This window comes from Lynx rufus, unplaced genomic scaffold (assembly GCF_022079265.1).
Source record: "Lynx rufus isolate CCGP_SWC_20201006 ecotype Redwood Valley unplaced genomic scaffold, mLynRuf1.p SCAF_4, whole genome shotgun sequence".
In the NCBI taxonomy this organism is placed as follows: domain Eukaryota; kingdom Metazoa; phylum Chordata; class Mammalia; order Carnivora; family Felidae; genus Lynx; species Lynx rufus.
The window spans coordinates 39445304-39458124 of record NW_025814856.1 but is presented as its reverse complement, the minus strand read 5'-3'; the positions used below and the strand labels follow the sequence as shown (position 1 = coordinate 39458124).

Genomic DNA, 12821 nt, shown 5'->3' with positions numbered 1-12821 from the left:
TGCCAGTGAGCCCAATGAGGGCTCCGGCTCTGAAATCTGAATCATGGATTCAGGCCCAAAACAGAGAACAGTTGGAGTGTTCTCTTTCCAGCCAAGGCAGCTGGGTGAGATTTTTGAGCACTTTCTGCTGCCAAGAACCTTCTGGAGATGCTGGGTGCCTGATGGCTCCACGCCTGAGTCTTTAGCCTTCCCTTTGCTCTAGTGCACTCTCCGCTATGCTTCCAAGATATCCTCTCTTTTGCCTAGACCAGCCAGAGTCAGTTTCTGTTGCTTGCAATCAAAGCACCCTAACAGATATGCTATTTAACCAATATAACATTTTGAGCTATTATTTTGAAACAGTGTTTCATTTCCTGACTGGGGGCGGGGGGGGGGGGATAGGTGGCAGGGTGGTGATAATTATAATACCACTTCACCACTTTGGCTGCACCTACGGTGGCTGGTTTTACAGATCGCCATTTGGAGTCCATGCCTAGCACTGTGCCTGAGAGAAACCCAGTCGGTGCTCAATGGATGGCCATTAGCAAGAATGAGCAGTCACTTCACAGCATGTGCACTGAGCCCTGGCATGTGTCAGCTGCCCCCGTGCCCAGGGACATGTTAGACAGCCATCAAATACTAAAATAGCAACAGCTTATAGGAAAGCCTGTGTAAGCTTGTAGCAGCACTAGCTAATAAACTTCTGACCTTTCCCTTGGATCTCCTTTCTCCCTCTACGGTTTAAGAGCAAAGTGTGATGAAAGGTCAGCAGGGAGCATGCTCTTTGTTCCATCAATGTATTGTGGTTCCATTAAAATATTCCCAGTTAAACAAGAAGCACGCCAGTATTTCCATTATGGCCTTTCCGGTTGTGGCAGTTATTGCTAAAAAAGAGATTAAACTCTCTATGTACTATAAAGGTTAATATTCCCAGGCTGTAGAGGCAAAAAAATCTACCATCCCAGCCGCGCCATGAACTAGCTATTCTTGGGCACGTTACTCAAGGTTCTTGGAGCCTTAGTTTCCTCATCTGTAACGTGGGCACGGTATTAGCATCTTCCTCAGTGGATTGTTGTGAGGATTCAGTTAGGCAATTCATATAAAGTACTTACATGCATTAAGGCAATGCATATAAAGTGCCTGGATCATTGTCAGTACTTAATAAATGTAAGCTATTTATTAACACTCATTTTCCCCTAAAGCCAGAACGTATAATCCTTCCCTCCCCTACTTTTTTTTAAAGCTTATTTATTTTTATTTTTAATTTGTTTAATGTTTTATTTTTATTTTTGAGTGAGAGAGACACAGAGTGCGAGCAGGGGAGGGGCAGAGAGAGAGGGAGACGCAGAATCCGAAGCAGGCTCCAGGCTCTGAGCTGTCAGTGCAGAGCCCGACGCGGGGCTTGAACCCATAAACCGCGAGATCATGACCTGAGCCGAAGTCACACGCTTAACCAACTGAACCACCCAGGTGCCCCCCTTCCCCACTTTTAATAGAAGTCTTGAAAAAAGGCAGTCGATCCAAGGGTGCCTGTGTGGCTCAGTCGGGTAAGCATCTGACTCTTGTTTCTGCTCAGGTTATGATCTCCTGGTTTCGTGAGCTTGAGCCCCGTGCCAGCCTGTGCACTGACAGTGTGGAGCCTGCTTGGGATTCTCTCTCTCCCTTTCTCTGTGCCCCTCCCCTGCTTGCGCTGTCTCCGTCTCTCTCAAAACAAATAAATAAAAACTTAAAAAAAATTTTTTTAAAGGCATTTGATCCAATTAGGGTGAAGAAAATTATCCTACCCACGAGGAAAAGACTGGAAGAAAACATAAAACATACTACAGTTTTTAATGTTTGTCTATGGGTGTGACAGTATGTATAATTTTTATTTTTTTCGTTTAGCGTGCTATGCCTTACAGATTCTTTTGCAGTGAACACACATCACTTTTATAACCAGATGAGAAGCCCTGACAAATGCTATCTTTAAAAAAGAAGGCAAATATTAAGGCAACATGATTTTGTAGAAACTGGGTGGGGGAAAAAAAATCCCTGTTAGATGGAGAAATAGATGTTTTCTGGTCAAGAGCTTATTGGGAGGGAAATGACATCAATTTGGTTCTCATCAACTCGAGTGGCAAATCATAATGCAAAATGAAAGTACATTCAGGAGAGCCAAACCCACACTGGGATTTTGCCGCCTGAATCATTAAGCTAGAAATGACCTCAGGAGGGCATGTGACCCCGCCCCCTTCCCTCTCCTCGGGAAGGCTGGCCCTGGGACTTTTCAGGACTCATGAGCAATGGTCCTATTTATAAGCCCTCTAGGAACTAACTCTACATACATTTCCTTCCTCCTAAGCTTCAGGCAGCCTCAATTTAGCTTTTGCAGGTGCCCTCAACTAACGATCTCCAACCTAGTTCTCCCTCTGCCTGGAAGAGGCCTGGGAATTGTCCCAGATCTTTTTTATTCACCCTGGTCCTTGCACAAAACCTAATCCCCCTGGAAGTCAGTTTTGTCACCCGTAAAACAGGGATAGGAAGGATTTGAAGGGAAAATGCAGAACTGGGAGTCCAGCAGGGGCCACCTGTCCTGCGTCACAGCCCGGGTGTTTAACCATGTCTGTACCACCCTGGTGGGAAAACATCACACAGAGGAAGCTTGTCTGCAGAACAGGTGACAGGTTTTTTTGGAGGTGGGCGCGACAAGCCTGTGAGAAGGAAGCGAGGGGTGGCTGGGAATGGGAGGAAGGGAGATTGAGGGGGTCCAGAGAAAAATGGACGTGGCTCAGGAAAGCAGCAGTCAGCAAGGGTGTGCACAGAGCGACGGGAACCCCTGTCGCGGCCATCACCAAGAAGCTCATGGACCAAGCTGCTGTAGATTCCATTTTAATCAATCCCCTGTGCCGGGCTGTAATATCCCTCTCATTATCCACAAACTTTTAGGACCCCACCTTGTGTTCATAAGGCTTTGAGGCATGGAGGAAGTGAGCTGGTCCAGCAGGTACAGAGCGGGAGACCAGGGATAGAGCCTCAAGAGCAGAGGGTGATGGAGAAGGACTAGGGAGCAGTACAGACCAAGGCTGCAGCCCCCACTGATCAGACAAGGCAGACCTTTCTGGAAATCTGTGGAGTTTCTGAAGGAGACTTGTCAAAGCACTGCAGTGGGGGCTGAAACTAGTTTGTTTATCAAAGGAAAGTATAATTACTGAATTCTGAAGAACCTGGGCTCTCCAATGGGGAGGTGTCTTGATGACAAGTATCAGCAGTGTTAAAATGAGTAGTAGTCAACAGTATTACTATTATTACTGATATTTGTATTGCTATTAGTATATTCCTTTCCCTCGCTCAAGTCTTGAATTAGTTCTTGCATCCATTCTCCTGAGGCCAAATCAATGAACCACCACTAAGACCCTGCCTCCCTGCGTGTTGATGAGAGTGGCATGTGGTATCAAATTAAAAGCCCTCCTGAGACCAGAGAGATACACTTACTGCCCACACCCCCTCTATCCACACACGGGGTCACTTCATCATGGAAGGAAGTTAAGTGGGCTCGGAATGAATTACTCCTCCTGAAGCCATGCGTGCAGGTCCCTAGCCTTCCTACGTAGCTGCCCGCTGAAGGCTTGATCGTCTGTGGCTGCGTCACAGATCTCCCCACAATTTAATAGTATTAAGTAACAGTCAACTTTTATTCTCTCACACAGTTTCTGTGGGTCAGGAAATAGGGAGTGGCTTAGCTGGGTGGTTGTGGTCCGGGGTTGCTCAAGAAGTTACAGTCAAGATGTCGGCGGGGCTGAGAGCCTCTGTTTCCAAGATGGCCCGCTCATGTGGCTGGCAAGATGGCACATGGCAGTTTATAGGAGGCCTCATTTCCTTGCCCCAACGACCCCACTTGAGTGTCATCATGCCACGACAGCTAGTTTCCCGTTTCCCTCCGAATGAGTGGTCCAAGAGGGAGTAAGGCAGAATCATAATACCTTTTATGAGCCAGCCTCAGAGTCACATGCTGTCGCTTCTGCAATGTCTTACTGGTTGCACGGGTCAGCTGTACTCCCTGGGGGAGAGGACCATCCAAAGGCATGAATACGGGTCCATGAGACTCACAGGAGACCATCCGGTGCTGGCTCCCATCCTCCCACTGCCCCCACCCTGATACCAGCTGAGACTGACCAGGCTACACTTCCCAGAATCATGGCTTTTCTCTTCTTTCTATGTGAGTGTGAAATTGGCTGATTTTCAGTTACATGAATAATAATAATGATGATCCCACTTGACATTACTGGATCAATTTCATCTTCTGGGAGCTATTACTGCTCCATGGCGCAAATGAGGAAATGAAGGCTCGGAGAGGTTAAATGACTTGCCCAGTGTCTCAAAGTGAGAAAGTTCTGGAAGGCTGGGAATTGAACTTGCGCATTGTAGTGCCTAGTCCAGGGTCCTTGCTATCACACCACACAGTGCCAACAAGCCTGAAACATGCCACGTGCCTCATTGTCTTCCAGGGCAAATTCTAGGCGAATTAGAAAGCAATTGTAGTGTAAGAGATGTCCTCTTTCTTTCTTTAAGAAAACTTATTACACAGGTGATTCATGCCCATTGTGAAAACACTACAAAATAAAAATAACTTAAAAAAAAGGAAGAAGAAAAGGCATCCCCCCCCATAATTCCACCCACCCGTATCTACCACTGTTAATATCTTAGTGTGTTCCCCTAAGAACAAAGGAAATGGTTTTAAAATACATTGCATTAACGGCATCTCCAGGGCAAGCTGTGAAAGAAATCCCATCCTCGGGCTTCACCCGAGAGGAGGAAGGACGTGGAATGGGAAAGTAATGAGTGCAGCAGGCGGTGTGTGTGTGTGCATGTGCGTGGGTGTGTGCTCGTGTGCGCACGTGTGTACGTGCTGGCCCTTCTCTGCCGGGCCCAAGAGAGCGCTTGGCACATCAGCAGCTAGCCAAGTTGGTAGGGAATTTATTACAACTTCGTAGACAGTGGTTCTGCAAGTGAGACGCAGAGCAGCCATGACTGCAAGTGACAAAAGTGGCCTGCCTTCTAGTTTGGTTCAAGCTCCCGTAGGCAAGGGAGGGTTGATTAAGTTTAATTCAGTCCAATGGGGCTGCTGCTGGGAGATGGGGTCCCTCAGGCCCCAGGACAGGGCGACGTCCCCTTTCGTTATTTTCCTTACACATGAAGTGTCTTATTTGTGACCGTCTGCCCCGCCCCTCCTCCAGCCAGAAGGCCAGCCCCACAGAGGGGGGCTCATCGGCCTTGCTCACCCGCATCTACCTCTCGGTGCCTGTCTCACTGTCTGGCAGGTTGTAGTACTCAAAACATGTTTGAATTGATTGCAGAGTTTGGGGGTATGCACAAGATAGTTGCTAAGGGCATCCCTCCTTTTATGTACAAGGACCTAGACCCGACTCAAGGGGGTAGTCAAAGTCCCAGGCACCCTCTCTATGTCATCTGTTTGTAACTCAGGACCTCTAAAATGAGGTTGCCAGCACCTGGAAACAGAAGAGCCACATCCTTTCTTCCACGAACTGTAAGAAGTGTTCCAATGCCCTGGGCACCTGTTTTGTTCCAAATTAGGAAGACAGAAGGAAATTGACTCTACCTCATCATTCTCACTCATTCTCAGCTTCCAAAGATTTTTCCCTTCAAGTCCAGTGTCTAGGAGGCAGTGAGGTGAGGGGTTATGAGCCCCAGGCTTGCAGTCTGATGAACCAGGAATCAGATGGCAGGTCATCTACTTTTCAGCTCTGTGAGCTGCGGGAGTTTTGTGGACCTCTGTGAACCTCAGTTTCCTCATCTGTGAAGTGGGAACAACAACATTAAATTTGCAGTGTTGCAGTGCTTAAGTGAGGTAAAAGTTAAAGTGGCTAGGGCAGTGCTTTGGCATATTGTCTGTCTCTGAAGCATATATATTCTTCCCACTGGGAATATCTTCCTTAACCTTGAAAGTCTAAAAGCAGTGCCAGCCATGTAATCCCCAAGGTATTTGCATGAGGAGAGCATTGATAAATTCTGCCCATGGACGGCTGCACACTGAATAGTGTCTCTATTCAATTGATATAAAAATCATCTCCCTGTGAGATTAGGAGATGCTATAGCCTAACTCCAGGCAGTGTGGCAGAGAGGTCCATCCAGGAGTCCTAGGAGCACACTCCCAGCACTAGACAGGACTAATCAAGGTTGGAAAGGATACTGGGTTCTATTTTAATTTGTTTTAATGTTTATTTTTATTTTTGAGAGAGAGAGAGAGAGAGACAGAGCTGAGCAGGGCAAGGGCAGAAGGAGAGGGAGACACAGAATCCGAAACAGGCTCCAGGCTCCAAGGTGTCAGCACAGAGCCCAACGCGGGGCTCGAACTCAAGAACCGTGAGATCATGACCTGGGCCAAAGTCACTTAACCAACTGAACCTCCAGGGTTCTTTTTTTTTTTTTTTAATTTTTTTTAAACGTTTTTATTTATTTTTGAGACAGAGAGAGACAGAGCATGAACGGGGGAGGGTCACAGAGAGAGGGAGACACAGAATCTGAAACAGGCTCCAGGCTCTGAGCTGTCAGCACAGAGCCCGACGCGGGGCTCGAACTCGCGGAGTGTGAGATCATGACCTGAGCCGAAGTCGGACACTCAACCAACCAAGCCACCCAGGCGCCCCTGAACCTCCAGGGTTCTAATGGAGAATGTGGGCAGGCTCTCCCGTAGGGGTCTTTGTTCTTCTGCTTGGGATGGGCCAGAGAGGTCCCTTCCATGGTAGGAGTCCAGGTTTAGGAGATGAAGTAGAAATCCTAGGAAGATCAAGGCTCCAGATGATAATACAAGGGCCAGGACACTAGGGAGAGGGTTAAGTGTGTTCCCTGTGGCTCCCCTGCCGATCTCCTGCTGGACTCCTTCCCTCCCTTTTTGTGTCTTTCTCTTCAAAGGGGCTTTTGGTACATCAGGCTTTCTCACTACGGCCACTTCTTTCCCCATCAAAACTTAACCATACCTGGACGAACTCTGAACCCAATTGCTTTGACAATCACATTCGTGCGAAAGAGTCATGGGGGTCATGGTTTGCAATACTTGACAACTTAAATTAACTACATGCTTCTTGAAGATAACACCTGCATTTTCTGGGCTGTAGGACTACAAATCATGCCCATTCTGTCTCCAGGATCTTCTGTCTTTCCATGACATCTGGGAGAGTGGTCATAAGGGATAAGTATTTATTTATCTCTGATCTAGACCAATCCCCGGGCCCCATTTTCTGAATGAGAAATCTAAATTTGTTGCAGAACCTGGGGGAATAGGGCTGGGGGACAAATCTCCCGACCTCTTTCCCTCTGCCTGTCCCTAATTCTAGACTCTTTACATTCAATATGTAATCTGCAGACCAGCAGCATTGGTGTTACCTGGAAGCTTGTTAAAAATGCGCAATCTCAAATCCATAGGAGACCAGGCGAAACAGAATCTGCATTTTAACAAGATCCCAGGTGATTCACATGCAGTTTAGAATCTGAAAAGCTCTGGTTTAGAACTCACATTTTCCCCATTTCCTTTCTCATCATTACTTCAACCCCGAGGGTCTGTGACCCTCTGAGGCTGAATTTAGCCCAATCTCCGAATATAATGTGCAAGGAGTCCTGGTGTCATTACATAAAGCACAATTTTCCAGTGAGATTTCTGCCCCGTTTTCTGACATTTTTTTCCTCTGCCTTATTTAAAATTCTAAAAAGAAAAGCCTCATCAATGGAATTCTTTTAAGAATGGGCAGGAGAATCCACCACCTTGAACTTCTAGCAGAAAAGGCATGATAGACACTTAATAAATAATCATAACCGGGTGGCGACATGTGTGTGAAAGTGCTTAGTAAATTATAAAGCAGGGCACAAATGTTACTGATTAGAATTCTCAGGGATCCCGGAATGTGATCCTTCACGAGCCCGTTCAGGGTGAAAATGTTTCTCAGAATATAACGGGAAACTTAAAAGTTTTCTAATTATTCTCATTTTATTAGACACTTACGTGGCTACAAGAAGAGTGGGTGTGAGCCCTGGCTATGCATCAGAATAACTTGGGGGAGCTTTAGTTAGGAGCTTCATTTCAGAAATACACAAGCCTGAAAAAATATAAGTAAGTAAATGAACGAATGAATGAATGAATGACCGGGCTTGGCCCTTGATTCTATTTCTTGAGCTCTGGACAGTCAGGGCTGGGCAATAGGACATTTTTAAACACTCCCAGGTGATTCTCATACACAGTGAGATTGGAGAACCACTGAGCTGGAAAGTTGTTATTTCCAGGTTTACGGGAAATAAATGTGAGCGAGCATTTTATCCATATTTATGATACGGCTAAAGTCCAAATTTTGTAATTCCTAAATCTTAATGATGGTCAAACCACCGGGAGCTACCCCCCAAATTGAAATACTAATGGCTGATTCCAAGCAGTATTAACTTGGTAATGACAATTTGGTTCATCCTTTATTCTCTTACCATTTAACACGGGCCAGCCAACACAGCACCCAGGAGTGGCCTCAGTCCTGACAGCATATTTGTGTACAGGCTTGTGCCCCAGTGTCAAAAACCAAATTCCATGGTTTTTGCTCCAGCAATTTGACATTTCGACGACATGGGTTTCAAAGAATACTGATGAGGATCTAGGAGACCTAAGTTCTAGGCAATGTTCTTTCCTGAAGTTGTCTGATGTTGGGTCAGTTTCCTGCTGTGAAAAACAAGGGTGTTGGACCAGTGGTTATGGAATCTGGCTGACCATCAGATTCACCTGGAGAGCTTTGCAAAACCACAGATTTCAAGGCCCCAGAGCTACCAGTTGAAGCTTCTGGAGTGTGGGTATATGGGGTGGGGGGGCAGTGGGCAGTGTTGGAAAACAGGATTTTTTGTTTTTTTGTTTTTTGGAAAACAGGATTTTTGAAAGAATCCTAAAACTGGAAAATCAGCTGTGTTTGTGAGCCATTGGACAAGATAAGCTCTTTAGTTCTTCTCTGCTTTATGAACATATGACATTAGACCTAGTTGGTTAAATTCCACTATCAGAAGAAGCTGGTCTGGGGACAGGGCCTGGCCAGAGGGCTGGGTCTGCAGAGGGATAAACATAGGAAACCCACAATAAGAAGTGTCATCTTTGACTACCTCCCGCAAATGTCTCAAGATCCTGTGTTCATATGGCTTCTGCCCAGGTCTTTTTGTTAGAGTCATATTGCTAAGTGTCGAATTGCCATCTTATCACATTACCTTTAAAAAAATGGTTAGGGGCACCTGGGTGGCTTGGTCGGTTAAGCGTCCAACTTCGGCTCAGGTCATGATCTCACGGTCCGTGAGTTCGAGCCCCGTGTCGGGCTCTGTGCTGACAGCTCAGAGCCTGGAGCCTGTTTCAGATTCTGTGTCTCCCTCTCTCTCTGCTCCTCCCCTGTTCATGCTCTGTCTCTCTCTGTCTCAAAAATAAATACACGTTAAAAAAAAATTTTTTTTTTTTAATGGTTAAAAAGGTGCTGCTTGGGAATAAAGTTCTTAGAACAATTGTCTTCTTTTCCTGCTACCTACCTCACCTCACTTCTCCTCTAAGTCTGAGTTTCACTGTGCAAAAGAATCTTTCTGGGATGCTTATTTAAATACAGGTTCTGGGGTGCCTGGCTGGCTCAGACAGTGGAGCGTGTGACTCCTGATCTTGGGGTTGTGAGTTCAAACCCCACGTTGGGCCTAAAGCTTACTTAAGAAAAAATACAGATTCCTGGGCCTGTCCCTAATTGTAATAAGGAGATTTGGGTTGGGCCCAGAAACCTGCATTTTTACAAGCTCCTAAGGCATCTGAACTACTTTCGATCTCCCTGTAAAACTTAGTTTCCAGCCTTTCTCAGGCTTCCTTTATGATAAGCATCTCCTCAGTCCATCAACAAATGAATGGATAAAATGTGATGTAGCCATGCAATGCAATAATACTCAGCCATAAAAAGAAGTGAAATACTGATATTTGCTGCCACAGTGGATGAGCCTTGAAAACATTATCCTAAGTAAAAGAAGTCAGATATAAGAGGCCACGTAGTATACAATTCCATTAATATGAAATGTCCAGAATAGGCCAATCCATGGAGACAGAAAGTTGATCAGTGGTTGTCAGGGGTTCAGAGGGAGAGAGGAATGCAGAGTGAGTGCTGATGGATGGGAGTTTCTTTAAGGGGTGATGAAATGTTCTCAGAAAGTGGTGATGGTTGCACAACTGTGCGAATATATTAAAAATCGTGAATGGTATACTTTAAAAGGGTGGATTTTATGGCATGTGAATTATATCTTTAAAAAGAGAAACGAGGGTGCCTGGCTGGCTCAGTGAATAGAGCACACAGCTCTTGATCTCGGGGCTGTGAGTTCAAGCCCCACGTTGGGTGTAGAGATTACTTAAAAAATAAAGTCTTAAAAAAAAAAAAAGAAAGGAAAAAGGAAAAAAGTAACAAAGACAAAAACCTGGGCAGTGTTTAAAAAAGCAGATTCCCAAGATCTAAGATCCTCCCTCAGATCCACTGAGTTAGCACCTCTAGGGAAGATCCTAAGAATCTGATTTTAATAAATGCTTCAAGTGATTCTTAACACAAGGGAAGTTTAGGAAAAGCTCCTTGGTACACTGAAGGCCTGAGTCGTCCTTCTGCACAGACTCTTGACACTCCATCTGAGGTTGGCAGCCCCTAGGATTATCCTTGTGATCCCTGCCTCCTAGTATTCTGCTCCTCTTGAGTGTGGACGGGGCTCATTGACTCCCTTCTAATGAACAGAATACAATGGAAGTGATGCATAGTACTTTCAATATTAGGTTTTTAAAAGATTGTGGCTTCCACCCAAAGAATGTACACAAATGGCCAATACTGTGTGAAAGATACTCAGTGTCACTCATCAGTAGGGAAATGCAAATCCAAACCACAGTGAGATATCACCTCACACCTATTAGGATGGCCACCATAAAACAAAACAAAACGAAACAATGGAAAATAACATGTGATGGTGAGGATGTGGAGAAATTGAACACGTGCAGCCAAACACGGTATGGAGGGTCCTCACAAATTAAAAATAGAATTACCAGGGCACCTGGGTGGCTCAGTCGATTAAGCGTCCAACTGCGGCTCAAGTCATGATCTCGAAGTTCATGAGTTTGAGCCCCACGTCAGGCTCTGTGTTGACAGCTCAGAGCCTGGAGCCTGCTTCGGATTCTGTGTCTCCTTCTCTCTCTGCCCCTCCCCACCTCACTCTGTCTCTGTCTCAAAAATAAATATACATTAAAAAAATTTTTTTTTAAAAATAGAAGTACCATCTGATCCAGCAATCCAACTGTTGAGTCTATACCCAAAAAAACTTGGGTCTTGAAGGATCTTGAAGAGATATTTGTATACCCATGTTCACAACAGCACTCTTCACAATAGCAAAGGGGTGAAAACAACTCAAATGCCCACTGACAAATGAATGGATAAAGAAAATGTGGTATAATGCGTATGATGGGATATTATTCAGTCTTAAAAAAGAAGGACATCCTATTACATACTACAACATGGATGAACTGGAAGGCAGTATACTTAGTGAAATGACCCAGTCACCAAAGGACAAATACCATATGGTTCCACCAAGGTGAGGCACCTAGAGAAGTCAAATTCGTAGACAGAAAGTAGAATAGTGGTTGGCAGGAGTAGAGGGAAATGGGGAGTCGTTCAGCGAGGAGAGAGTGCTGGTTTTGCAAGATGGAAAAGTTCTGGAGATCTGATGCACAATGTGAATATATTCAACACTATCAAACTACACATGTAGAAATGGTTAAGATGGTAAAAAAAAAAAAAATTTGGCTTCCATTGCAGGCTCTCTCTTGGTATGCCCCCTCTCCGTTGCCCTCCAGCCCAGGCTATCTTTCAGATCCCCAACTGTCATGTTGGGGGGACACTCAGGCAGCCTATGGAGAGACCCATGAGGTGAGGAGCAGCGTTCTGCCAGTAATACCTGGGTGAATTCGGACTTGAGTCTTCTGATTCCTGCCAACATGTGAATATACTTGGAAGTGGATCCTTAACCCTTCCCCAGTTGAGCCTTCAGATAAAACTGTAGCCGTCACAAGCAGCTTGACTGCAGCCTCACGAGAGACTTTGGGGTAGAAGCACTCAGCTGAGCCGCACCTGATTTTTGACACACTGAAGTTGTGGCATAAAGGTGATTTGTTGTTTTAAACTGCGAACTTCTGGGGTAATTTGCTATGCAACAGTAGATAACTAATACACCATCAGTTACATTTTGCTCAGTTAGTCAGATTGCAGTGCCACAGTGCAGACCACACCAGGGCGCTGGCTGCAATCCTGCTTTTCAGGATATAAAAATGCATGTATATTTTTTGGTAGATCAAATAATGGGCCCTCCAAAATGTTCACATCCTAATCCCTGGAATGTGTGAATACATTATGTCCCATGGCAAGAGGGACTTTGCCCATGTAACTTTCTTTCTTTCTTCCTTCCATCCTTCCTTCCTTCCTATCTTCCTTTCTTTCAAGAGTGAAAGTGGGAGTGAAAACAGCGGAGGGGCAGAAGGGAGGGAAAGAGAGAATCTTAAGCAGGTCCTGTGCCTAGCACAGAGCCTGACACAGGGTTCGATCCCAGCAGGGCTTGATCCCAGGAGGGCTCAATCCCACAACATGGGCCGAAATCAAGAGTTGCACGCTTAACCGGCTGAGCCAGCCAGGCACCCTAAGATTACAAACTTTAATATAGATTATCCTGGGTGATCCAAGTGAGCCCAATCGAATCGCACAAACCCTTAAAGGCAGAGAACTTTCACTGGGCCGGAGATGGGAGAAATTTGGCAGAGGCAGAAGCTGGAGAGATTCCAAGTAAGA

The 12821-nt window shown here is 45.6% G+C and overlaps 1 long non-coding RNA gene across 2 annotated transcripts in view; it reads left to right on the top strand.

Annotated features, from left to right (window-relative positions):
* Positions 1–12579, top strand: part of LOC124524294 (uncharacterized) — a 232621-nt gene extending 220042 nt beyond the window's left edge. For both annotated transcript variants that reach the window (XR_006965209.1, XR_006965191.1), the window contains one exon: positions 11799–12579. This is a non-coding gene — a long non-coding RNA (uncharacterized LOC124524294). The remainder of the gene's footprint in view (positions 1–11798) is intronic.
* The last annotated feature ends 242 nt before the right edge of the window (positions 12580–12821 follow it).